Source organism: Anas platyrhynchos, chromosome 16 (genome assembly GCF_047663525.1).
Source record: "Anas platyrhynchos isolate ZD024472 breed Pekin duck chromosome 16, IASCAAS_PekinDuck_T2T, whole genome shotgun sequence".
NCBI classification, from domain to species: domain Eukaryota; kingdom Metazoa; phylum Chordata; class Aves; order Anseriformes; family Anatidae; genus Anas; species Anas platyrhynchos.
In genome coordinates, this window is record NC_092602.1 from 14,465,660 (window position 1) to 14,490,773 (window position 25,114).

At 38.4% G+C, this 25,114-nt stretch overlaps 1 protein-coding gene across 8 annotated transcripts in view; it reads right to left on the bottom strand.

Annotated features, from left to right (window-relative positions):
* The window catches only part of TMEM132C (transmembrane protein 132C), a 217,827-nt gene that overhangs the window by 181,676 nt on the left and 11,037 nt on the right, over window positions 1–25,114 (bottom strand). Inside the window, exon 1 of one of the 8 annotated variants that reach the window (XM_038187291.2) lies at window positions 20,203–20,291. The exons of the other annotated variants lie outside the window; for them this stretch is intronic. The gene's annotated coding sequence lies outside the window, so the exon portion shown is untranslated. Of the gene's footprint in view, window positions 1–20,202; window positions 20,292–25,114 lie in introns of those variants that run through there. 8 annotated transcript variants of the gene reach the window in all.

Genomic DNA, 25,114 nt, shown 5'->3' on the forward strand with positions numbered 1-25,114 from the left:
TAAAGACAGACAGCAGTGAACTCAACATTCAGATTGTTCAGTGTTTTAGTTTTTTAAGTCATTCCCAACATAGTTTAGTCACCTCTAGATCTTCTCAACAAGAAAATGTTAGAATCTGAGGGCTCTCAACACCCAAGTAAGCATAAGACATTTCTTGCAACAGGTACTACCCACAGAAAAAATGAAGCTACTCGTCAATAAGGTCACACACATAGAACACAGTGCAAGAATTTGATCTATGTGCAGTTTTACATGCTGAAGTTCTTCCTTGGAAACAGCTTGGTTACTCAGTCTTCGGGAAAACGTTTTTATTTTCTGTATCTAACCTAGATGAGGAGCATAGATCTATGTACACCAGGAAAAGCTAGGAAAAAACATTCAGGACCAATAATATCTCAATCAGTAACAAAGTATAAAGAGTTGGCTGCAAGAGAATGTAATCGTAAAATGGTCAGGATGTTACGCAGACTCAATGATTCATTTTAAAGAAGTGCTCCATCTTCCGTGATCTACCTCCTAGACTTTTTTGGCTTGCTTCTTTGACAGCCATTAGTCTTGCATATTTTCATAAGAAAAATCACTGAAGAATCTTCTACTGCCATCATTACTCAGGGTTTGGGCAAACACAGGGATTTCAGAGAAATTAGAGACATGTAATTGACTAGTGAACAAATGTAAATATCTATGGTAGATTTTCCATTATGAGCTACCTTCAGCAAAAAAAGTGTTTTGTTTTGTTTTGTTTTTTCTCTCTCTCCCTAAATCAAACCCATTTTCCATCAATTTGGGCACTTACAGGATATACCAAGTCAAAGATGTGAGAATGCCAGTGTTGCCTGGTGTTAGCCTCTGTAAGCTGTTGTGAATGTAACTTATTTGTTGCTTTCAGTGGAAGTTTAATACATCCATCCACAGCTAAATCCAGTTGGTTACATTCATTCATTTTCTTTTAGTTTGCCTCTAAGTATCTCTAGATATCTGAAAAGAAAGATAAAGCAATTATTTGATTTCTTCCTCAGGATTTTAGCTTTCAGTCTCAGCATGGTGCCTCTTTAGCACTTGATTAGTGTCTAAATTCTCTTTAGATTAAAGAGGGTTGTCTTTTCTCAGTGCATTACACACATTGAGAAAACAAAAAAAAAAAAATAAATCAAAGGTGTCCAACATACAGCACTTATAACACATATAGCACCAGTTTTCCAGCTCTGAAGAGGCTGTACCAATTTACACCTGGTAAAGATCTGTCTCAAACTATTTTCAACCAGATATATGCATTTAAGTAGTCTATAAAATCTAAGCTACAATTTTAGAGACTGAACTAATTCCATAATAAATAGTCTGAAAAAAAAAAAAAAAAAAAAAAAGGTAAATATGCTCTCATCAAGTCAGCTTCTAGAACGAGCTCTGCAGGATGTTTTGAATCTATGCCCCAGGGATCACTGATGATAAATTGGAAGAGAAATGGTTTGCTGTATACATGAAATAGGGCTGAGCACAGAAAAACAATTACAGAAAGCAACTGTTGTAGTTCTCCTGTTTATTTTTGTTTGAAAGTCCTTGAAAAATGATCCAAAACACATCACTAGTGATTACTGTTTCCCAATGATTAATCAGCTGCAAAATTGTCTTTTTCTTCATCATTTCCTTGAGAACAGAGAGGAAAGCCACACGATAGGTGTTTGAAATGAAGTATTTTTTGTTTCACCTGCTCTATGTGAATCCCATATAGGCCACACGTTCCAGACTTCAGACCCTCTTACTTGTGCAAAATCATTATTCTGTAAATTATTTGTACAAATGGAGATTAAACAAAATTTACACTCTTTGCCCCCCAAACTCTTCAGAACCCACATTTTTAAGACAGCTTCCAGCAGCACTCTTTTTCTGCTCTATAAAATGTATGCAACTAACAAAACTCAGGTGTGGGAGGGAACATCACATAAGAACTCCCCTAAACAAATTATAGTCTCACAAGAGATCGGATCTGGCCCTCCAGCTATTTCCAGAGCTCTCTACATCACAGGACTACGGTGAAAGCATTTTTATGAGATAGTGAGGTCCCTAAACTTCCAGGAACCACTTGAATTCATTCAAAGGACTCCCTAATTTTCAGCAGCTATTTAATCAAGAATGTCAGTAGTAACTTCAGATGTTCAGAATTCAGCTGAGCCTTAGGAGGAAAAATAGGGTGCAGATTTCAAGAACAAGAGCTGTAAGAAGTCTGACAATCATTTCCAGCTCCACAGAGCAACATTACCTGATGTTTGCTGTTTTGAACAATAATGGCTGCAGTTAACACGTTCCAGCTGGGAATTAGTGATGTTGAAAAACCTCAGCCTTTGATGTCCTGGTGAAACAGACCTTGAATTATCATTTTTTTCCTACATTTGCAAACCAGCTTTACAGACCAGACTTAGCTATTGTAATCAGTCTGTCCTTTTGCTCACTTCCAGCTGGGAACAGAATTATGTGACCATAGCATAACTCTTCTCCATATGCCTGGAAACATCAAAACATGTAATAAACCCAGGTATAACTTATAGATAAAGATGGACAAATACGGTTTTTAAAAGGCATTCATGAAGTAATAATTAAATTTCTAGCTTATCAGCTTTGTCATTACAATGTAGTATATTATCTCATGGGAAAAATCATTTACTTCATAATTCCCATAGTAACTGCCCTAAAGAAAACATTCAGAGGTGTTGTGTATTTGTAATTGTGTATTTTTAATTTGAAAGGCACATTTCAGCTTGCTATTTCTGTTCTTGAAACTGTGATAAAAATTGCACAAGAGTCCCATAGTCAGCTGTTGACAGGATTTTGTTTTATTTAGGTTCACTTGGAGTTTTGCGTGTCTTTGTGCTTCTCTCCCTCCCTAACATAACTTGACCAGAGAATTCAAAGGGGTCAGACCACACAAATGCATGAATCAAGTTTGATCCTGGTTTATGTAAGTCAGTGGAGTCACACCACAGATGGCCTTTAAATCTGCTCTGACCTGAAGGACTGATCAAATATACTGGTTAAAATACACTGCAGATTTTTTTCTTTGCCACCGTCACCACAGTTTTATAATCTTGAACATGCTTAGTTTGAAAACCTCTGAGACTATTACCCCTTCTTGTATCTGAGCAGATGTGACTTGCCCAAGGCTACTCAGACAGCTTGTGGTGGTGGAACAGGGGAATTACCTACAGCATCTAATTTTACATTTACAAATCTAATACCAGTAGAGGTAGGTAAGAAAGATTTTCTTATTCATAGTAGTGAACTCTGAACTCAGTAAGTAAACTTCTTTACTCACAGAAGTTGCTCATTGGCATTATACAAACTGAAGATTGAGATCATAGTCTACAGCCATATTCAACAGCACAGATTTATTTCTTTTTAATATATATCCTTAATACAAGAGTCAGTTTTGATTTAAATTAATGCTAGGAAGGACTGCATAAACACAAGTAGCATTAATGAGGTAAAAATTTTAATTGTCAGCAAACTCAGCCAAAATGAGCACTAACCTAAGAAAGATCAGAAGATGAATGTCATTTGAATTCAAAGCCACAAACTTAGATCAGATGCTTTTAAAAATCAGATGCTTTAACAAGACTAGCGTAAGTTGGAAATTTACAATGAAACTCAAAACCAGAGAAAGCCCAATGTGCTGCTGCCCACACTGTCAAGAGAAAAAGATAGGAACTATTGCTGATTTTTAATAGAAATAAAACTGTATCAGCATCCAGCCTTTCAGAAAGGAAAGTCCAAGCAATAGCTGTTAAACAGAAGACAAAAAAAGAGGGGATGAGGGAAAAGGAAGAAATCCAGTGAAAGAAAATAAATCCAATTACAGAACAAAACAATCGTGTTCCTCCTCCCACCACCACCACCACCACCACCCCCCCTCCCGTTTTAGGCATAAGGACTGGTCTATCAGCTTTCAGGAGAAGCTAGGTGATTATCTCTGCTAGTCTTCTTGGAAAATTCCACTCTCATCTTCCCTACAGGTTCATCTATGCTGGCTTCAAAAGAATTACAAAGATTTTTGCTTCTTCTAAGTGTCTACTGTGAAGTGAGTGTACTCTTGAACTGCCCTCACCCCATTTTCTATTTCACTAAGAGTACAGAAAAAAGCGTTCAGTTTAATTTTCCCTTCTTTTAAATCCGCGTATTTCCTCCCTGCACTGAGCAATGGGAAACAGATTCAGACAGCCTTAAAACACTATCTCAGCAACAAAGCATGCAATGTGCTCCATCTCATCTCACCACTCCAACTGAGTTTACAGCAGTGGGTGGCTTTCAAACCTAACATTTGATCAAAATGAAAAACTGGGCATTCCTTTCACCCTATGACAGGCAGGCTGATATAAATCACAGCCTTCCCAGCAAGGGTTCTTCCCCAGACAATGAATTGTGGCAGTGTCTCAAAGCTCAGCCCAGGCCATTGTACGAGAAAGTTTTAGGTTTTTAAAGCCGGTCTGGGCTTTTTTACAACAGCACTAAAACCAGAAGAGAGAGAAAATTTATGGTATGGCTCTTTGTGAGGGGTGAAGATGTTTCTTCTCAAAAGTTGTATTTTCAGTGCACTGCTCCTGGTAGGTTTGCATCTGCTTATGGTTTTATTATTCATATTTCACCAGCACTGAAAGCTCCAAATCAGGGCATCCTCCTCCTATTTTATGCACTTACATACACACATATGATAGAGCAAGGCAGAGTTCATACATTGCTCCTTCATTGTTTTTTCAACAATGAGCCAGCCTTCGTTAGTCAGCACCTCTGGAAAAAGCTCTCAGATCTGTTCTCTTGAGGACTGCATTGCACAGATCCTCTGGTTCTGATTTAGCAAGCAGACTGGAGGTAAGAGGTAAGGAACAGTTAGTAAATCCGTGTTGCATGCACGTGTGTGTACACACAACAATGCCTGATCAAAGCAAAGCTGATACCATACACAGCACCGACATTTTTCTTTGCTAACCCAGTAACCTATTAGAAATGCCCTCCAGTTTCAACAATTTTAAGCCTTAACTTCAAAAGATCAGCTTATCCTTCGGGGCTAAGCTGACTGACAGGTGGGGGTCAGGAAGAAATCCAGTCCCCTCCCTCCAGCCCTATCATATAGGCTTGCATAATTGTCTAGGCACATTAGGGGGTTTCTCCTGCATTCCTCTGAGGCATTTGAAGAAGGCCACCTCCAGAGCTCAGACACTGTTTGATGGACCACTCTGTTTCTCTAGCCCAGCTTTGTGTAACAATAGATACGTTTACATGAAGTGGCAAGAAGTTGGTGCTATTCTAGAATCCAATTATTATCTAAGAGAGCTGCAGCAGTCCATCTGCTGTTAGATACCTACGTACCTGACAGAGGCAGAGGGCACAGGAGGTTTGAGCAACCCTTTGTGCATCAGCTGGTCCTGCTTAAACAACTGCTGGATTCCTCAAGGTTTTTAGAAAGCAAGAATTTGTAAGGATAGCTATCCTAAAATCTACTGTGCTGCAGAACAATACCCATTAATAAGAGTAAAATGAATATAAGTCACAGATTAACAGAGAAACCAAGAAGAGGCAGACAGCCTGAGAACATACACTGAAAAAAGGCAAAAAAATGCACACAATTATGAGAGAGATGAGGCACACATGATCTCAGCACAGAGTTTTTAAAGAGCCATCCACTGAGGAGCACGTGGAGAGGCACTCAGATACTTTCCCTTGGGGTATATGTATCTGCGATCAAAAGGTCAAGAAGCCCTGCAACAGACACTGCTCCAGCCGTCTGGCAGACTCATCCCCAGAAGGAGAGTCATGAGCTTTGTACTCCGCAGCTTTGTAATGCATACCCCATCGGCCACACCTGGTCAGCATTATTCCTAAAGCAGCAAATATCCTCTACCCCCACAAAGGCTCCAGTTGTACTTTCTCACCACCGCCCTCAAACAGAAAGGATATTAGGACAGGGCAAGAACGTCACCGAGTTGGACACTTCTGTGCATCAAGTTGTGCATCCATACCGAGTTTCTAAATGTCCCTTTCTATCAATGATATACTTTCCTCCCTCGAATATATCAGATAACTTAAAGCACTTTGCTGACTAAGCAGAAGCCAGGGGTATATTCAGATAACAAGAGTTATTTCTGTCACCTGAGAAATGACTTCATCATGTTTGGCCATGTTTACTAATATTCGAGTAACACATTTTCATGGGAATGATTTGAAAGTGAGAGTAACAGTGTATATAATGGACAAGTAGATATAACACAAAATCCTTCTGCCCTCCCCCCCCCCAGACATGATGCTAAATTTCTCTTCATGAATTTTAGGACCAAAAGGCAGGCAAACAAGGTTGATAATTGGCTAAATGCAGAGTTGTTTCTCCAGGAGATGAGAATCTGCCATGCAGAAGTATGGGGCCACATTTTCTGCCACAAAATAGAGGATTCTATAAGGAAAAATCAAATAAGAAGTGATCTACCCAAAATATGGGTTTTATAGGGAAAAATCCAAAGTTTTAGAGAAAATTTTACCCATCTTTATGTGAGATCTGTTAATCTGATTCGTGTCAGTATGGAACAGTGCTAGGGCCGCATGGTATGATGAATGTGACCTTCTGTCTTACATACACTTGTATAACCACAAGTCTAAGAAAAACAGAGTGGTTAATGTATATAATTCTTGTATCTTGCAAAGGAATGTTTTAGCAATTCGTGTCAATAGAGAGCTTGAAGGGAAATGTATTTGTAGGTTTTTCCTTGAAGTCTCTGATATCTGGGGGGGTTTCAGAATAGCTGCTAACTATTATGACTATTGCATGGGACACTATGCAAGTCTCTGATATCTGGCCAGGAGATTAAGGAGACGGGGAGAGCTGAAGAACAACTAAAAGACCAAGCTCGCAGGGGATGTTGCACAAGTCTCTGACATACAGCCAAGTTGGACAAAGGAGAAGGACAAGAGGGAGGAAGACTATGAGCCTTCAGCACGAGAGACCCCCCAGAGGGACCACCAGAGACTGATACGCATGCTCCAGTAAGAGGGTTTGGATTCCAGAAACTAATTATAATAACCCTGTTTTTTTTTTTTTTTTTTTTTTTTTTTTTTTAAAGTAGTAATGAATATGTATCAGCCTAGGAGCATAAAAATCAGCTGTTTGATGTAACTGGCGTGCATCTTGGTGGAGCAGAGACTCCCGGCGCATCCAGCGCTGTTTGCTTACCTCTATTCCTTTAATAAATTGTAAACTTTGATTATAGTCCTATTTTGAAGACTGAGCCATTTATTACATTTACAAATAGACATACACAAAGAAAGTTCAAAAAGTCTTTTGTTTTTGGTCATGATTTTGAAATACCACAGCCCACTGCTACCCAAATGATGCCACACTTTCAAGCTCAGTTGCCAATTCACCAGAACTTCCCAGCCACTGATCTTTAGCTGTTTGTCATTTCTGTGGAAAAATAAATAAACAAACAATTGTTCTAACTTAAGCTTTTATCAAAATAGTCCCAAGTGTTAACTGCTGAAGGAATATAAGTACAAGTCTTGGACCAGTGTTGTCCCGCAGTCACAGGCAGCTGTGCTAGAGCTACCCCACAAAGGTCCGCAGAATATTTCATGTCATCATACATCACTACATACATCTTGTTACTGATTTTCAAATATGAATATAAGCACGGTGAGCCATGGGAGGAAAGCAGGAAAATAACACAGGCATTTGACAAAAAGAGCTGATCAATTTAAGTTAATGATCATCAGCATTTTAACAATCAACAAACAAATATGCTAGGCTCCCTGAAAACTCATGAGATAAAGTATACCTGTCTGTATTTTTTTTTTTTTTTTTACTATACATAAAAATATTTCCTTCCCCATATCAGCATCACATCAATACAATCCAGTGTGTAAACTGATGGTAATGCACGGACCAAATCTTCAACTGATTTACATCGCTAGTTTTAAATAACAATGCATGAATGGACAAAGTGCCTGTTTTATAGCATCCTCCCTTTCAGCATTTCCCGTGTCTCAGTTCATTTCCCTGTGGCATGCTTTGTTCTTAAAGCAGTCTTAACCGCTCATACATCAAAATATTTAATCAACTTTTCTTAGTCAGAAAATAATCCCACTTTAGACTAATTCGGTGGGAGACTCTGCAGTGGATTCAACATAAAAAAGGGGTCAGAATGCATTTCTGAGGGTGCTTCAGAAAAATCAATGCTGACATGTTTTTAATGAAAATCAATAAGTGACATTAGATAATGAAACAACATCTAGCACCACTGCAGACAGGCCATTTCGGCAGTCAGTGTAGGAAGCAACCAGTGAGGTTAATGCTTGCATGTACAAGTAGCCTTGTTGGGAATTGGCATACAGGGTGTGGACATGAGTCCATGGAACAGTTGTTCAATCTGAGCTTGCCTTAAGCAACCAGGAGTAGGCCTTAGAAAATCTCATGGCCTGCTGTAGCTGAGCAAACCAAGCTACCAGGGTAACTATGAGAAGATCCCACGACAGTGTTCTCACGTCGCCCAATTGAGGAATTCAGAAAAATATTGTTACCAGCAGCTGGCTTCAAGGACAAGGTCTACGTGACTGCTAATCACAAAGGGGTTGTTTTCTTGCAGACGGAGTTGTTTTCTTGTAGTTGTTTGTCTGAGTGCTTTTGACCAATAATCTTGTGTGAAACACTGTCCGCCCCTGTTAAGTTCACTATAAAAGTTAGGCTATTCGGGCAATAAAGTGGAGCACGATCTGACTCTACTGGTGTCTGTCGTGCTTTCGGCCGTGCGTCCTCTAACACAGCCTGGGTTTAAATATAGTACTCCCTCCCCCCTCCCCCAAGGAGAATTTTAAAACCTGCTTCCTGTGAACAATGACCCAAGAGCTTACAGTTTCCCTTCCTCCTGTTCCCTCGCTGCCCCCAGCTCCAAGTAAATCAGCCTTAGGAACCAGTGCCACGGCTCCTCTAACACTGTCTCTCCATTGGGAGCCAATGACCCGTGCAGCCGCCACAAATGCTTTGACAAGCTGCACTGCAGCCCCAGCAGGGGGGAGAGATCCATTAAAAGCTGAACTTGTGAAACTCCTTAGAAGAGGCCTGTCCCTTCTCAGAGTAATTAATTCTTTGACTGCCACACCGAGATGCAATGATGAACACATACTCTCAGGAGCAACAACTATGCCAATGGAGAAAAGGTGGGCAGACAGACTACAAGTGCTCACTTGAATTGGTTTAGACTCTATATGTAAACCTATAGTGCTACACATGCCTGCAAATCAACAAGACTCAGAAGAAACTTACCTCATAGACCAATAGATACAGCAGAAATCAGTTTGCACTCACATTCTTTACCTACATCCAGTGGGAGCTACAAATAGCACTTCTGCACAGCTCATACAGACTTCACATCAGTTTGTAGGCTACAAAGTACCTCCAGGAGGCTTTGGATGTGGGCACACATAGGCTCTCTCCCAGACACAAGGGTGGCCATCTCAGTAGGATGACACCACACCATCCACACACAGTATGCAGGCCTGCTGATGGCTGCTTGAAGAACACACTTGATGCACTTTTTGTGCGGGGAAGGAGCGATAGCATTTACTTAAGCTCTGCACATTTGATCAGGATCTGAATGTTATTTCCAAAATTCAGTTGTCTGAACCCAGTCCATACCTTCCTGATCTAACTGTATCCATGCTGTTAACATGACAAATTCAACACATTTTGTTTATAAGTTTAAAAAGAATAATCATCTTGGTAGTGGATAATAAGTCAGTCTGAGGAAAAAAATACATGAGTTACTGATCAGAACACAGAAAAAAGTGTTCGTTAAGTGAACTACCAAGAAATGCAGCTGCAAGAATAATCCTTCCCACCTAGACATACACAGTAAAACTTGAATTGTGTTAGTTCTGTTTGACTCATATCTTTAAAAAAACGTAAAACTATAAATCAAAGAAAACTAAACTGCAAAATATGAATAGCTCTAGTTAGTTCCACTGTTTTAAATTCTATTGTTTGAAAAACAGCAAGGAAATACCCTAACGGGTACAAAACATTCACACTTTCCAGGAAAGTTAGCAAATTGTGTAAATCTAAGCACAAGTATAGGATGCATTGTAAGTTTCAATGAAAACTAGCCATATTTGAGGACAGATTTGGAACAAAAGCCTACCCACGGAGTCAACAAGAGGACTGCAAGATTCATTACAAAGTCAGACATGGTGTCTTGGCTTCTGGCTGGACAGAAGGCTGTAGCATTAACACATGGTTCATTACAGCAGAATTAGAGCCTGATTATTCAGTACTGCAGAAATTAGGGATGGTACACATCAAACGGATTTTCCCATGAAAATACAGTGCCTCCAGTTCAGCCCTCGTAAAAACACTAATTATGGTGCAGAACCTATTTACATTCACAGAATACAACTTCTGTTTGGAAGTTCTTTATCCTCTTTCTTTCCACTGCAAAGGATTTCAAAATCATCTTCATGAAAAGATTAGATTTTTTTTTTAATATTACAGTAGAAATTTGAAAAGGATTAAGATATAAAAATGTAGAGTAAAGAGAATGAATTTAACATTTATTCCTTGCAAGTGTATAATGATTTTTTTTAATCAACAGAATAAATTACTTTTTCATCTCATAAGCAACAGCTGTTACATTGAACTACTGTTGTATTTCAGACAGTTACATATAATCAAAGAAGATTTTAGGTTGCTACTATTTAATAACTAATTCCTCAAAATACAGTATGTGAGTTCATGCAATTAGTTTCCTACTGAACAAAAATAAAGAAAATACCTCAAAATAAATATGTTTGAAAGCACATGTAAAGGAACCCAAGGAACTTGGAGGGGGAGGGGGAAGCTTCCCTACTATTTATAAAAGGGTTTCTAAATACTTCTGACTTGTACATTATTCTGTATTGATTTCTACTGAAACACTCATTGTGAAGGATGCTATTGAGTGTAATGAACACTGCAACCTGATTTAGCTTGTTAGGATGCATTTGACGAGTTTAGTGAAATAAGTTCCAATCACCAAGAGCAGAAAACATAGCTGGATGGATGTCTCCATTTGCTTAAATGCTCTTTACAGCTGATTACAATATCAAAGACCAGCAATGAAAAAAGGCTTCTTCCACTTTAAAAAAAAAAAAAAAAAAAGAAAAAAAAGAAAAAAAAAGCATTAAAACAAAGAACTTAAGTGTCTTCCTCATTAACAACATTTTATGTAACATCAGATTCAATTGGTCTAAGTCAAAGGGCTCCCTCAATATTGGTAGAACTATCATTTTTTGCCTCCAGCTAAACCTCTGTGGCATCTTAATTGTACACAAGGTTTTACAGAAGATACAGATAAATGAGGCAGTTACTCAATAACTTACATTTCTGGTTCTCTACTTCCTTCTGAAAAAAAAAAAAAGTCATGTTTTTGACGTCTCTAGGAACACAGTTTTTGCAATTCAGTTTTGACTGAGCTCATGAGCCCATTTTTAAGCACTACTCTCCTTGGCATGCAAATTCCTACCCACTTCCTTCTTTGTATCAACTGTAACGTAAGCTGGCCTGGCTCCTCACAGGGGAAAACAGAATAAAAAAGTGAGAAGGAATACAGTACAACCATTTTCATCACTCATATGTGAAAGTATCAGGAGTTTTCCTAGAGCACACGAGACTGAAGGGAGAAGAGGGTGATTCGTGAAGGATGTTTAACGCTACAGAAAATAACATGAAACAAAGGAGCATGGGAAGATTTAGGAAAAACTGGACTTAGAAGCAGTGCATAATGTAAACCATTTGAAATTGATCCACATACAGGTATCAACATGAAGGCATAACAGTACTGGAATAAAGAAATATGCTGCTAAATGTTTATTATTTGAAATTACTATTTTGGGGGAAAAAAATACAAGTTCTACCTGTTGTCGCTGACCTTTTTTTTATATAGATTACTAGTAAAATAGTTTATCTAGCGGTCACTTGGTCAGTTCTCTTCTTGACTCTTGTTAAACTAATCCGATTAACTAAATTAATCCCCTGAAGCAGCTAGCACATTTTCTAAATGGCTGCCTGGCAGGTTTCTCCTGCCTTATTGCTCCCGCTGACTCAGCTGGATGGATGGCTGACTCTCCCCAGAGGACAGTCAAATGAATGGCTTTATAGCCCTCGTTCTCCTGGCAATCTGTCATTGAGCTTAAAAGCAACCTTCCAATTCCTCATCTCTACTGGCTGTAAACCCGTGCATCACTAAGCTAACAAACCTGAAAGTAACATCCCGGCCACTTTTCAACACAGAAAAGTTCTCACATAACTTGCGCATGCCAAATACAAGTCAGGCATAGAAGCAAGCAGTTCACCAAAATATTTGTTATACATATTTATGTTATACACAAAGACATATATATACATACTTCTGCAGAAAGGGACGGGGCATGGGGAAAAGTCAGAAACACAATCTGAGCAATGCATTTTTAATGCTGAAAATACAAAGTGAACAGCTAAATTAATATACTGTTTTTCCTGATATATCTAATATAAAGCAAAATTAAACTTTTTCCTCTTCTGAAGGGAAGGGAATAATGATGTCTATAGCGAGCTGACCCACTCCAATGCTACACTAAAGCATGCAGTCAGTTGTCAATTTAGGTATTACTTTATTTCCAAGTACCAAGTGGGGAACAGACCAATCATCATATATCTTACTCTAGTCTCTCACCCATGTCCTCGACCACCCATCTGACCCTCTCTAGTTCCTCTCTAGGATTCTTGAGGTCAGACCCCCCCCAAAGCTCCCTACCTTTCATCATCAGCTCCAGAATCCTACATACTCAATAGCACCTTTGCAAACTCTACCATTTTCCAGCCCAGTGAGATTTTCCAAGCACATTCCAGGCTAAGTAAGCTTCTCACTTTGACTGAATAGTTCCTAGTTACACTGTCACAGATGGCAAATAGGATCACATTAGGAATAGCATTCAGCTGCCATTTTAAAGAGATAGAACTGAAACAGTTATCAAGAATGGTGATACCTGAACACCAGGTACAGTGATATTCCAAGTGAGCCCAGTCAAATGGAAATCATTGTCAGTAAGCATTAAGTGATGTATTTTCAGAAGCCTTTCAAACAATACGCTATCCCTTTTCCCATAATTTCTTCCACAAGTAACAGGCCTAGTGAAGAATTAGAAAGAATCAATAGATGATCGCATACTCACACAACTGAGAAGTCTGGTTTGAGAATCAGAAGTCGATGGACACAGAGATAGTAACAACTGTTCAGGGAATGTAAACTGTGTTACATGTAAACAAAACCTACTCATCTACACCTAAGTTTCTTTAAGCAACTACCAAATTTTAGAGGTCATAAATTTTGATCTTCATGTGGTGGCAGATATCAATAGCATGGGATTGGACTTCCCTGTTTGTCTAGTCATCATCTCCTTGCCCCGTGCTAAGCTGCGTCTATCACTGTGGGAAGAATCACTGCCATAAATAAGTGCTCTCTCAGCAGATGAAGTTACAAGCATTACTGCAGGTATTACCAGAAAATAAACAAAAACAAAAATAAAAAAGATTTGAAGAGATTTAAATGGCATCATAAACAGGGAGATGGAAAAAAGACAGAACAGATTCTGCCAGGAAAGGAAATGTTATTTCCAAAGGGGGGAGAGCAAGATGAAGAGGAGGAGTGAAGAGTCAAGTATTCTGCCTCCATTCCTGAGCTGCTAAAGATGAAGGGATCTGCTTACTTCAGGAGTGTCTATCATCGCAATGGTGATGAGCAGGGAATGATGTGCTATGCGCCATTTGGATCCACTCCTTCTCCCTTCTAGATGTTGCCTTCCCCCATTCCTACATACCTGGAAACATTCCCTAGATCCTCAGCAACAGCTGGAAGAGAGAATACCAACTCTGTGCAGGCTGAATGGGGGAGAGTGCAGAAAGGCAGGAAGGAAGAGAGACACAAAATTACTTTCTCATTCAAATGTGAAAATCCAGAGAAAAAAAGTGAATCCAGAGAATGTTAAAATAGCAAAGGGTACAAGTAAGGGCAGAATAGAGCCTTAAATATTTAAGTCTTCTCTGAACTATTCATACTAATCATTTAAGCCAACCCAACATCTTAAAAATCTCGGGAATTATCCAAAGCCTTTGTTAAACCAGTTCCAAGGATACAATCAGTTTCTCTCCTCCCCTGACATCATGCAAAGTGATTCAGGCAGTAGTTAATAAATCTAGAGTCCCTGTGATGTATTTTGTCTTCCACAGAAAAAAAAGCTGTGGAAGAAACAAGAAGTAAGAGAATCTGAGGAAAATCTACTCACTGATCACAGGAACCATAGTACTAAATTCATCTGGCTAACAGCAGACTGGCAAAGGACTCATCAAGACTGCTTCTGAGTGCACTGTCACAACTTTGTCCGGTATTATATCAAGTAACTCAGTCAAAAGGGCAGCATGTTCTTTTCTGAACCTACCCAGCACTCATAGTCAGACCTTTAGACCCCCTCCTTTATTTATTTTTTTTTAATCCATTCAAAACAACACTACCGTTTGAAAATCCAGGCTCTGATTATAAAATTTCTCAATGCCAAAAATGACTCTCAGGCTCATCTGTAATCGGCATGTCATTGTGGAGAAATCCCCACATTCCATAACAGAAGCATAGGTGAAAGACAGTCACTTTTCAGCACTGCTCTCTCCAGAACACTTCACCATAAACCCACTTAAAAAAAAAAATAAAAAATTAGGAGCCACAGAACAAGGGAATCTTTCCCCTGTAAAAGAGGGTTATGAACAAACTCAAGCACAAAGACTTGCCAAAGAGTGGAAGGGGTTAAAAACTGTAGAGAATGAAAAAGACAGCTTAAAAAGCATTACTTCAGTTAATGTTCAAACACCAATTTCAGTCCATTTGTGCCTTTTCAGAGGCATACTGATTTAAATTTCTTCACTGAAACCAGGAGATGTCTGTGAATCATCAGAATGCACACACTGTGGCATAATCAGCTTTTTCTGGGCACGAGTTACGGCATACATTGTGGCTGCAATGCATCTCAAGAAATTATGGAATCTTAGAGAGGAAGCAGCTAAATGCACAACTTCGTGATTACTCAGAAACACTGCTTTCAGTGTTGAAATTGGAAAGGGGGTGGAAGAAAACAACAACATTTGTGAATCTTGAGTAGCACCAGTGTATGAACACAACAGGGAAAAACATATATAATAGAGAGGCAAAAATCTTCAGAGTATTACCTAGTTACTGTCATTGCATAATCAAATGTTTTAATCAGATGTTTTAATACTATGACAATATGTTACAGAGACAGCTGTAATAATTACAGCTTTAACAAGCTCTAACACAAAACACGATATGGCAGTGTCATGCTCATCTTCACTCAAGCTGTCCAACTGAGAAGGGAGTCGTGCTTATATTAGCGCACTACTTATCTAGTTTCTAAAAGCAGAATTAAAACCTTCTGCCATGTGCTGACACCTGGCTGCTGTCCAACCCATACTTCATCTAGTATTATCACTGAAAAATGGAAGGCTTAATCTAGACTGAACAGAGATGAGAAAGACAGTTGCCCATTACTGTCAGTTTATTCCACATAACCACTCCTGCAGCCTTCAGGAGTTAGGAAACCTCCAGAAATCACTTGTCAAGAAAAATCAACTTTGTTGAATTCACCAGTTTAGGCTACTGGTCCCTTTCTTTTGTACCCCAAAGCTCATCAGAAGATGGATTCTGTGCAAGCTCCCTGGATGTAAATTTGATCTCAATGCTGAATATTCTGAGTCTGTAATGTATACTTGATGCATAACCAGCATTCCTACAGTGTTTCCTGACTTCAGGAAACACAACATGAATTTTGTGGAAATGCAAATACCACAGGTAGGCTTTACATAAGGTTTCTGACACTGCTTCCCTCCAATTGACTCCTGCTATTCATAGCACAGAAACAAGTCATTCAGCTCTATCCCATTGATATAATGAAAATAATTGTTCACACTAGGCTAGGCTCAATGCACTAGCTCAGCTAGAAAACCATTATCTGTCACTAATAGGTTTTCTTGCTGTTATTTTAACCACACTATTTCATGTCTGCTTCATCATTAAATGCTCTTTTCCCATATTCCCAGGAATGTGGGAAATAAAGCGGTAGAAGATTTACTGTTTAACTCATTTGTGAGCCTCCAGCATCCTTGTTTTTGACATTCTAGAAGTTCCCAGAACCTTGGTAGAGCAGCAGTGTTTTACATACCAAGTCTATCCAGATTACAGAAACATGCACGTAGTGGTTTGTTCACCAATTTGCATACATACCCTCTAAGGTTAATATGAGAAAAGTAATGAGGAAATAACATAGCAGTCCATAAAAGAAAGTGAATAAAAGTTCAAGTGGGCAGGGTCATGTATTTCAGCAATGTACTCACCCTATTTATTAACTAAAAAGGACAATTTTTCCAGAAACCTTATAGCAACAGAGGTTCTCGTCTATTAACACAATTGAGTACAACTGAGAGGTGCTACAGACCTCTACCTGATAGAAAGTATTTTTTTGATGTAAAGAAGAAAAAAAAATATATGTCACACACTTCCTCTCAAATTCTTATAATTTCTTGGGAAGAAGGGGTTAAAAGAAGTACCATATTAGTCCATCATAAACACAAAGGTACCACACCAAAGGGAGGAAGGCTGTACCACAGTCAGTTCTTTGCTAGTTGCCCTGCTGAATAGCTTATTCCATCAAGCTATGGCTTTGCAGCAGCCATTCCCACAGGCCTAGGGATTGAGAAGAAAGCAGGTCCTACAACTCTTTTCTTCAAGAACACCATCCATAAAGTAAAATAAGCCTTGGCTATTAGTCTTTGTTATACCTTTCAGTTAGAAAGTAAGCTCAAAGTGTCTTCCCTTTACCCAGTCTCACTCACTGGGCCTGTTTAGTGCATGTGGGTAATTAAAGTTTTTTGTTGTTGTTGCTTTTAAAAAACGCAATCCAATTGATAGTCTTGTGCTCCAAGAGCTACAAGGATATTAAAAAAGAATGGATACTCCAAAAGGAACTGCAAAAGCAAAATATTCACTCACATATATCAGCATTCCTAAAACTCAGGAAACACTCTGCAGAGGCTTTTTCCTCCCCCCATTGATTTATATATTAAAAAAAATAAAGTCCAGTCTCAAATGAACAAAGATAAGACCATGAACACTCTCATTTTCCTCTAAGCATTCAATTTGCTAACACATTTTAGCTAAAATTCCTGCTTAGTCACGCTTGACACAATCTAGTCTTTTAGGCAAACATTCCTTCCATTCTGTGTACTGTGGCTGCCAGCCAGTTTGCAGTTGATGTACCCAGCAATTCTGCTCGTGCCCAAGCACAGCAAGATCTCGTAAACCTGCTTTCATGCATCATTTTTATCCTTGCATATGCTCTCCATTTATAAACAGAGCATATGCATATTTCTGTATAGACAAGTCCAAATAGGTGCGCATTAATTTTGAAGATATCAACCAGAAAGAAGTTAGGTACTCTAACTATGGCTATGATCAGGAAATATAGCTATGTCCTGAAACAAAAGAATCTGTCCGCAAACAAAGTGACATTCTTCATGCTGGAATTAAAGCTTTGTTGCAGACTGATTTAAATAAACGTCTCTGTATATATAATATAAACGTCTCTGTATATATAATATATACTGAACGTATATAAGAATAATTTCCCCAAACAGATCCAAACCTCCTGCTTATAGGTTAGCATCAGAAACTGATGTTGAAAATACTGTTCAGAAGCATATCCTCAAATAACTTCTTTAAAATCTAGTTCTGCTTAAGATCAGACAAGGTTTTGCTGAAGAAAAGATGCACGATGTGCTTTCCTGCTAATCACCATTCTCACTCCCTTATCCTGCATAATTTAGCTAACTACTTGGTCTTGATATTAGCACATTCCTGCTGTTAATACTTTCAGAAAAAAAAAAAAAGAAAAAAAAAAGAGGAAATAAAACATTTTCCTGTTACCTGCAGTAGTGCTCTTTTGATGCAAGATGGCAAAGCAGCCTCCACAACTCCTGCCATATCCATGGCAGCTGGGCCTTGGGAAGCACAGCAGAAAGGTCAAGGAACCCAAGTCACAAGCTTAACCACTGATGCTGAAATGAAACTCTCTTCTGCTCTTGGCAGCTAGCAGGTAACTCCACTGGAGTCCTGAAAAGCTGGGAAAGCTTCTCAGCTCTTCAGGCCACCAGTAACCACTTCTCCTGGTACAATACAGCTATATGCCCTGCCCGTCTCAATACTCTGAAAACCATTAGGTTTCAGTTCTCTTCCTAGCTCTCTGATGCCTGAAGCTGTATGGATATCAGGTTTCCTTAGGTTGAAAGACCACTCAATACCTCCAAATGTTTAGATCTTTCTTCTCTTCTAGAAGCAGCAATTCCTTTTTTCAATCATTCCTGCTCAAGGTTTTTCCAGAAGTGCAACAGAATACCTCCTGCTCTGGAAACTTGTTTCCCCCAAATGTGATTAATTTTTGAGTGATTATTTTAAATATAGTTGGTCTGTTGCCTCCACTCTAATCACATTTCTCTTGTCAATTAATTAAAAGCATGCTAAATGAAATACCAGTTTTTATTTAAATTTTAGGGGGAAAAAATATCATGGGATACAATTAGCTGTTACCAGACGTGATCTCAGCAGGTTTTCAATTATTCTATGTATAATAGGTCCCTAATTCAATACAAAGCTGTAATTAAGAATGTAATTAACTTGTGGTATTCTACTGATGTCATACACCACAAGAACACATAATGAGCTACAGTTTTTACTGCAGGATCCTTAATGGATTGGTCTATTTCATTGAGAATGAATTAGGTACATAAAAATAGTTTATTATGGGAACTTGGCCAACATAATGGCCACATTTAAAAAACAAGCAAAATATAAAACAAGAGGCAATAAATTTTGTCCTGCCAAGGGCAATCTGGCCAGAACTCAAACCTGCATCTGGTACCCATGGCATGGAATTGATGGACTCGACTTCATATGTAACAGAGCTCACTGCCTGTGTCTACACAGCTCTTGAGGACAGGTCTAGGGATTGGCAAGAAGCACAGCATAATTGCAGATGTGTCTACTTATAATCTGGATATGGACAGGCTGTCTGAGCAGGAATAGCAGCAAATTAAGCTGCCTGATGTTGTTTTGGTGATATACTGAGCTGTTCTATGTACAGAGCAGAGTTCCATGTGTTTTGCAGATCTTCCAAGCAGAGCTTCTGGGTTTGCTGTCTGTATTAAAGCTCTGGATTTCAGTCTGGGTTTCATGACATACCATGATGTATCCACTCTGTGCTATCACTCGCGGAACTTACGAGAAACCCTCGAGGTCAATTCAGCTTATTAAAGGAAAACTTATGCTTCTGGAACACAGACTGCATTGCCGCACTGTCTAAATCAAAGATCTCTGTTCTCAGTTACAATTATTTGAACACCACCACATTTCCTTACTTTTTTTTTTTTTTTGACTTTTTTTTTTAAATGACATTTAAGGGGAGCAAGGGGGAAGTGAGAAAATAAGGTAAGTCTGAGGAAACTAAAACAGGTTCCAGAAACCAGTAATAAGCCATCAGAACTACAAACAACAGGTCTATGATAGTGTGGTGAAAACAGAACAGCCTACAAAGGCTTTTTTTCTTTCAAGGAAGTCCTCTTGCAAAAACTACATTAGGATAAAATCTGACTTACCAGCTAAGGAACCTCTTGCACTGCAGTTGTTATTAATGTGCAAGTAGGCAGATGAAAATACCATCATGTAAGGAACTGACAAGAACTCTATGAAGTATCCAGAAACTCTGTAACCATTGAATAGACTTCTTAAAGATAACTCTGATTTTCTGTCAAAATACTTGATTCTTTCCTTTTTCACACACACAAAAAAAATAATTAATGGAGTGTCTTTGTACCGTTTTGCAGCCTTCTGAAGGTTATTACCACCTTGACATTCAAAGAACAAAGTGTTCCTTACAGTCAGCTTACCATGTAACTTCTTCCTACAGAAACAATCAGAAAAAGACATTCAAGAAGATCTGCAAACAGGTTGTCTCTACTCCACTCTTACCTTAAAAACATATATATATATATATATATAAATGCATCAAATTAAGAACTAGGAGAGGTTCCTATGGTATTGACTTTCTTACCAAACACAGGTCAGTACCATTTCTTCACCTTGAAGGCACTTAGCTTTTTCTGCAATGCATTGAATCCTCTTTCCCTGAGAGTGGCAAATAAGGCATTCTATAGATCTGAAATCTGTTGGGAAAAAAAATGGAATGCAATAAAGCTTGAAACGATTAAAGCCTACACAGATTAATTCCACTACATTTAGGTGTTTAAATGAGATGCTCTTTCAGCTCTCCCTATAATCAATGAAAAGGCTTTATCTCACCTGAAACCTACTGAAAGGCATCCTATGGATGTGCTCCTAAATCAAAGATACTTCTGAAACTACTCAGACCACATGCAGCAAGCCAGAAAGTGACCACATTTAACTTTCCTAGTTTATAAGGAAGTATAGCTTTGATTTTCTTTCTCCTGCAGTCTGTTCAAGGACTAATGAAGAGAAGCCAAAAGGCTTCCCAGGTCCTTCTTCCCATTACCTCTGTGGCTGCTAAGTTTCCAAAACATGCACTGTTTGAAGCAGGTTGTATTGAGGGTCCACCACCATCCCCTGAAGATGCACCAAGTATCCTAACGTTCTTCCACTGAACTTTTCACTTGTTTTCTTTTGTTTCCACATATTTTTCTCTGTGATGAACTGTCAGCTAGTGAAATGTAAACAAATATTGACCTATCCTACACCAAGACATTATTCACTTGAATGTCATTAATACAAAAACGTTCATCTACTCACTTGAAGCAAAAATATTGCCAAGTAGTTATCACATATAGAATCATAGAATATCCTGAGTTGGAAGGGACCCTTAAGGATCATCAAGTCCAACTCTTGACACCGCACAGGTCTACCCAAGTTCAGACCATGTGACTAAGTGCACAACATATAGATATGTTGAAAAGTTACCTGAGAAACCTCTACTAGTTTTCTGAAATATTCCAATAAACCTCATCCAAACACTTTGTTTATACTCTTTGCACACTAATGTTATCAGTATTTAATCAAAATAGAACTGCTCAAGTTGATGGCTTTACTTAATGGCAAAGGTTCTTTCTGATGAAAGTGGCACTGAAACAGTCCAAGTTCAAATCCATTCCCATGTACCAGGGTCTTTCCTTAAGATTGTTACTCTTTTTCCGCAGCTCAAGATGTTGGCACTTCATGAATCAATCTCAAAGGATATTAAAAGCAGCAGGAATAGCCTACAATGAGCCAGAAGGTTTCTTCACAAAAAGAATGTTATGTTTGCCAAGTAAAGCACTAAAAGAAAAGTAATAAGGAAATCCAGACTTAAACTTAATTCATCCCCACATACATATGCATTAAGATACTGCCTCTAATGACATATTCCTTCTTCCAAATAATTTCTTTGTTTGGCTGAAAGAATAGACAGCTCACCATTTCTTTACCATTATGTATAACCTATGCACTAGTTCAAGACTATTTGAAGTGTTGCACAGAACTATTACTATTCCAACAAGCTTTTCATACTACTATACAGAGCATATCAGAAATATTAATAAAATTACTTGCACAGCACTTTCCTACAACAAAATTTTCTATAATTTTTAAGAGTGTGAACTGCAGTACTGCTAAATTAGTAACTAAACTCAGAAGTATCTGCTAATACAGACTCCTTATTTAGAAAACTTATGGCCTGATTTCCTGAAAAATACAGTATTAGCATAATTTCAGAGTAAATCTCTCACTTACTTTAAGGACAGCTCTTTAAAAAAAAAAAAAAAAAAGTATGAAAGGATAATGTACAAATCTGTTTTCTTTGCAGCATCTCACTAACACTGTGGCAGGAACAAGAACATAATACAACTCCCCATAGCCCTACTAAACTCCTTTAACTGCCTTTATCTTCCTACAATCTTTGCTCCTTCCACGAGCTACAAGCTAACCTGCAAACTTGTCCAGTTACAGTAAATAAAGACAAAGAAGGGATTCAGAAAATGGAGTCCTAAATGCCAAGGGAAGTTTGTGAGGGTTAACATAACATGCTCTGAACCATATAACCCCTACCTATCCCCCTTCTGTAGCTTGCATTTGGCTCACAAGTCATTCATGTGGTCTTCCTGAGGGGCTACTGAAAGTGTTCCAGGATATTGTCACCGAGTACAAAAAAAACAGTGACAGCCACAGAGGCTATTTATACTCAGAAATACCAAAGTTCCTCTCTGTCTAGATTAAGTTAAACCCATGCTGAATCTGCTATATCTACACACCTTCTGCTTCTGTAACAAATGAAGCAGAAGTTCACAGACAGTAACCTCCAACAAAATAAAATCTGGGATTTTTTTCCAGGAAGTTATCCATCTATGTATGAAATGAGACAGCAGACCTGCAGATAACCACTTATTCCTTAACTCTTGTCATGCCCCAAGATTGCTTCCTCCGGTTTTTCTGCACGAAGTATAAAAGAGGATGGAGGCATTCTGAGAGCACACAAGAGCCTTCCTGGATCCACAGCTTTTGCCCTGAAAGGTGGGACTATGATGGCATATGACAGTCAAAGGGAATCATCCCCAAGAAAACACATGCCACCCTGAGATGCAGTGTGCTCCACAAAGACAACATTCTCAGAACACAGAATGGAGAAGCCAGCAGCTGAATTAAGTACAGACTAGACACAATTTTCAGACCTACAACTCTGGCAACTTTGAATAGATTATTCATGGAATTAACTCAAAAGTTATATGGCTTCAAAAGCATTTTTATCCTTTTTTTTTTTTTTTTTTTTTTTTTTTAAGTGCAAGGACATGCTTGTAGGAGTTATCTGCAGTCATGAATCTTAGTAAAAATGAGTGCTAGCATTCATACATCATCATCACTTCAGTAAGACATTACAGAAAACACCATTTATCTTTGCCTCTAACAGTGAAAATCACAGGATTTCACCCAAGTAGAGCTGCTCATGGAAGTGATTCTAATTGGCTAGAACTCAATTTCTAGCTGGCTTTGTTCTTGGAAACAACTGAACCACTTCACAGAAACTTTCTCAAATCAGTCAGAAAATATGCAGCATGGAAAACTTCAGCTAAAACAGTTACAGCTTGAGAAAGCCCCATTTTAAGAAGGTATTATAGCGAAGATTGCTAACCAATTAATCTAGATGTCATTTTCTGATATTCAGATATTTGCCACTCAGATAACATTGTGACTAAACTTGATTTTTAAACTATCAAATCAGGCCAAAAAATAAACTAAAAAAAATACTATTTCCCTGATTTTTTTTTTTTTTACTATAGTACCAATCCATTAAGAAATATCACATATGCAATGAATTAGACCACAGACTTTTCATCTCAAGCTGCTTTGAAATGTTGCTTTCTGAACCCACTAGAGTTAGTTTTTCCAATGAAGAAAGATTTCTTCACTAAGTCTTCACATTCTGAGTAGGCCATGTGTTTTGCATTTTCTGTTTCTTCAAAATGATTTCCTTAAAGCTTACACTATTTGATTTCATTTTTAGTTCTAAGTTATGACTGGGGAGGAAGCAGGCAGAAAGGCAGAAATGCATATCCCCCCTACATGCATATACAGTGCTATTTACATTGTAGCGTGTTAGAATATAATTTAAATTTCAATGTAAACCCAAAGATGTCTTCAAAAATTATTAGAAATTAACAGAGGCTGGCAACCCACAACTTACTTTCAAGAGGGTGGAAGGTTGGATGGCATATGTCAGAGTGACAGCTTTAAATATCCAAACCCTTAAGAACAGAACAAGTTACAGAATGTGAGCTATGCCCTCTAACATTTAATGTGAAGAAATATTAACAGTTGCTTTGGTTGTACTTTGTTTCTCCAGCCCTCCTTTCATATCACTCAGCTATTCTAGGTAGAAAGGAACACAAACATCCAGGAGTACCGAGAGCAAGTTGAAGCCAGAAAGCACTACATGAACAATTAGTTGATAAAGCCATAGATAAAGTGAACAGCTGCTGTGCTGACAGACCTCCCACCAAAATGTCAGAGCTTCTCTCTGTGCCTCCTGAAACCCTGTGTAGGGCTACAGCACGACACAGGATAGAATAACTGAAAGCTCTGGGTACATTTTATTATGTTAGTTTTCACCCTAAAGAAAAAAGGAAGCAAGCATAAGTACATGTAACTTGACTGTTACAAGTAAAGGAGTTTATCTGGATTAAATGTATTCTGAATTGTTTGAACACAGACTCCAATGAGTTGTTTTAAACATTCTCCCATGAAGGACACTGAAACAGTGTTTTTCAAACAGTATCTACCACTTATAAACAGACTAATTAACAGAGAAATATTTCCAAAATCAGTTCAACTCTGATAGGGTCTAGCAGTGTCAAATGAGATCTGGCATCTTGAACTAGTTCCTCTCTTCAAGCAAATGAACATATATAAATGCTGTAAAAGAATACAAAACTGTTCTTTGCCCATGAATAGCACTAAAAATGTCCTCTCCATCAAATCTGTTACACTTCATAGGGAGAGAAATCGCACGGGGAAGTTAGGTATACTGCAGATACTGTACCTAGCAGCCATGAATTATTAGATGCATACAGAGCAACATACACGTGGGCTGAGATCTCGATGAATGGTAAGCCTCCTACTGAAATATGCAGAGCGAGGGTTTCACATGCAATGTATAGGGCATAAACAAGTGCCCATGGAGTAGAATTTGCTTCATTACAAGAGAGCTAGAACTTGAGATAACAGCTTATGCCAGTGTCTGTAGGTATTCACATACAACTTCTAACACTAAAATCGAATTTTTAGTTTCAGAAAAGTCCATTCACAAAATAATGAACTACAAAAAGTCGAGAGAAACTAGTAAGCACTGGTGATCCAAGGCTTCAATTTGATGTACTCTTCTCAAATGTTAAGAGGCTATGCACAAGAGCCACACAATACAAAAAAACTCAGAACATTCCTAACATTTAGATGAATCAAACTAA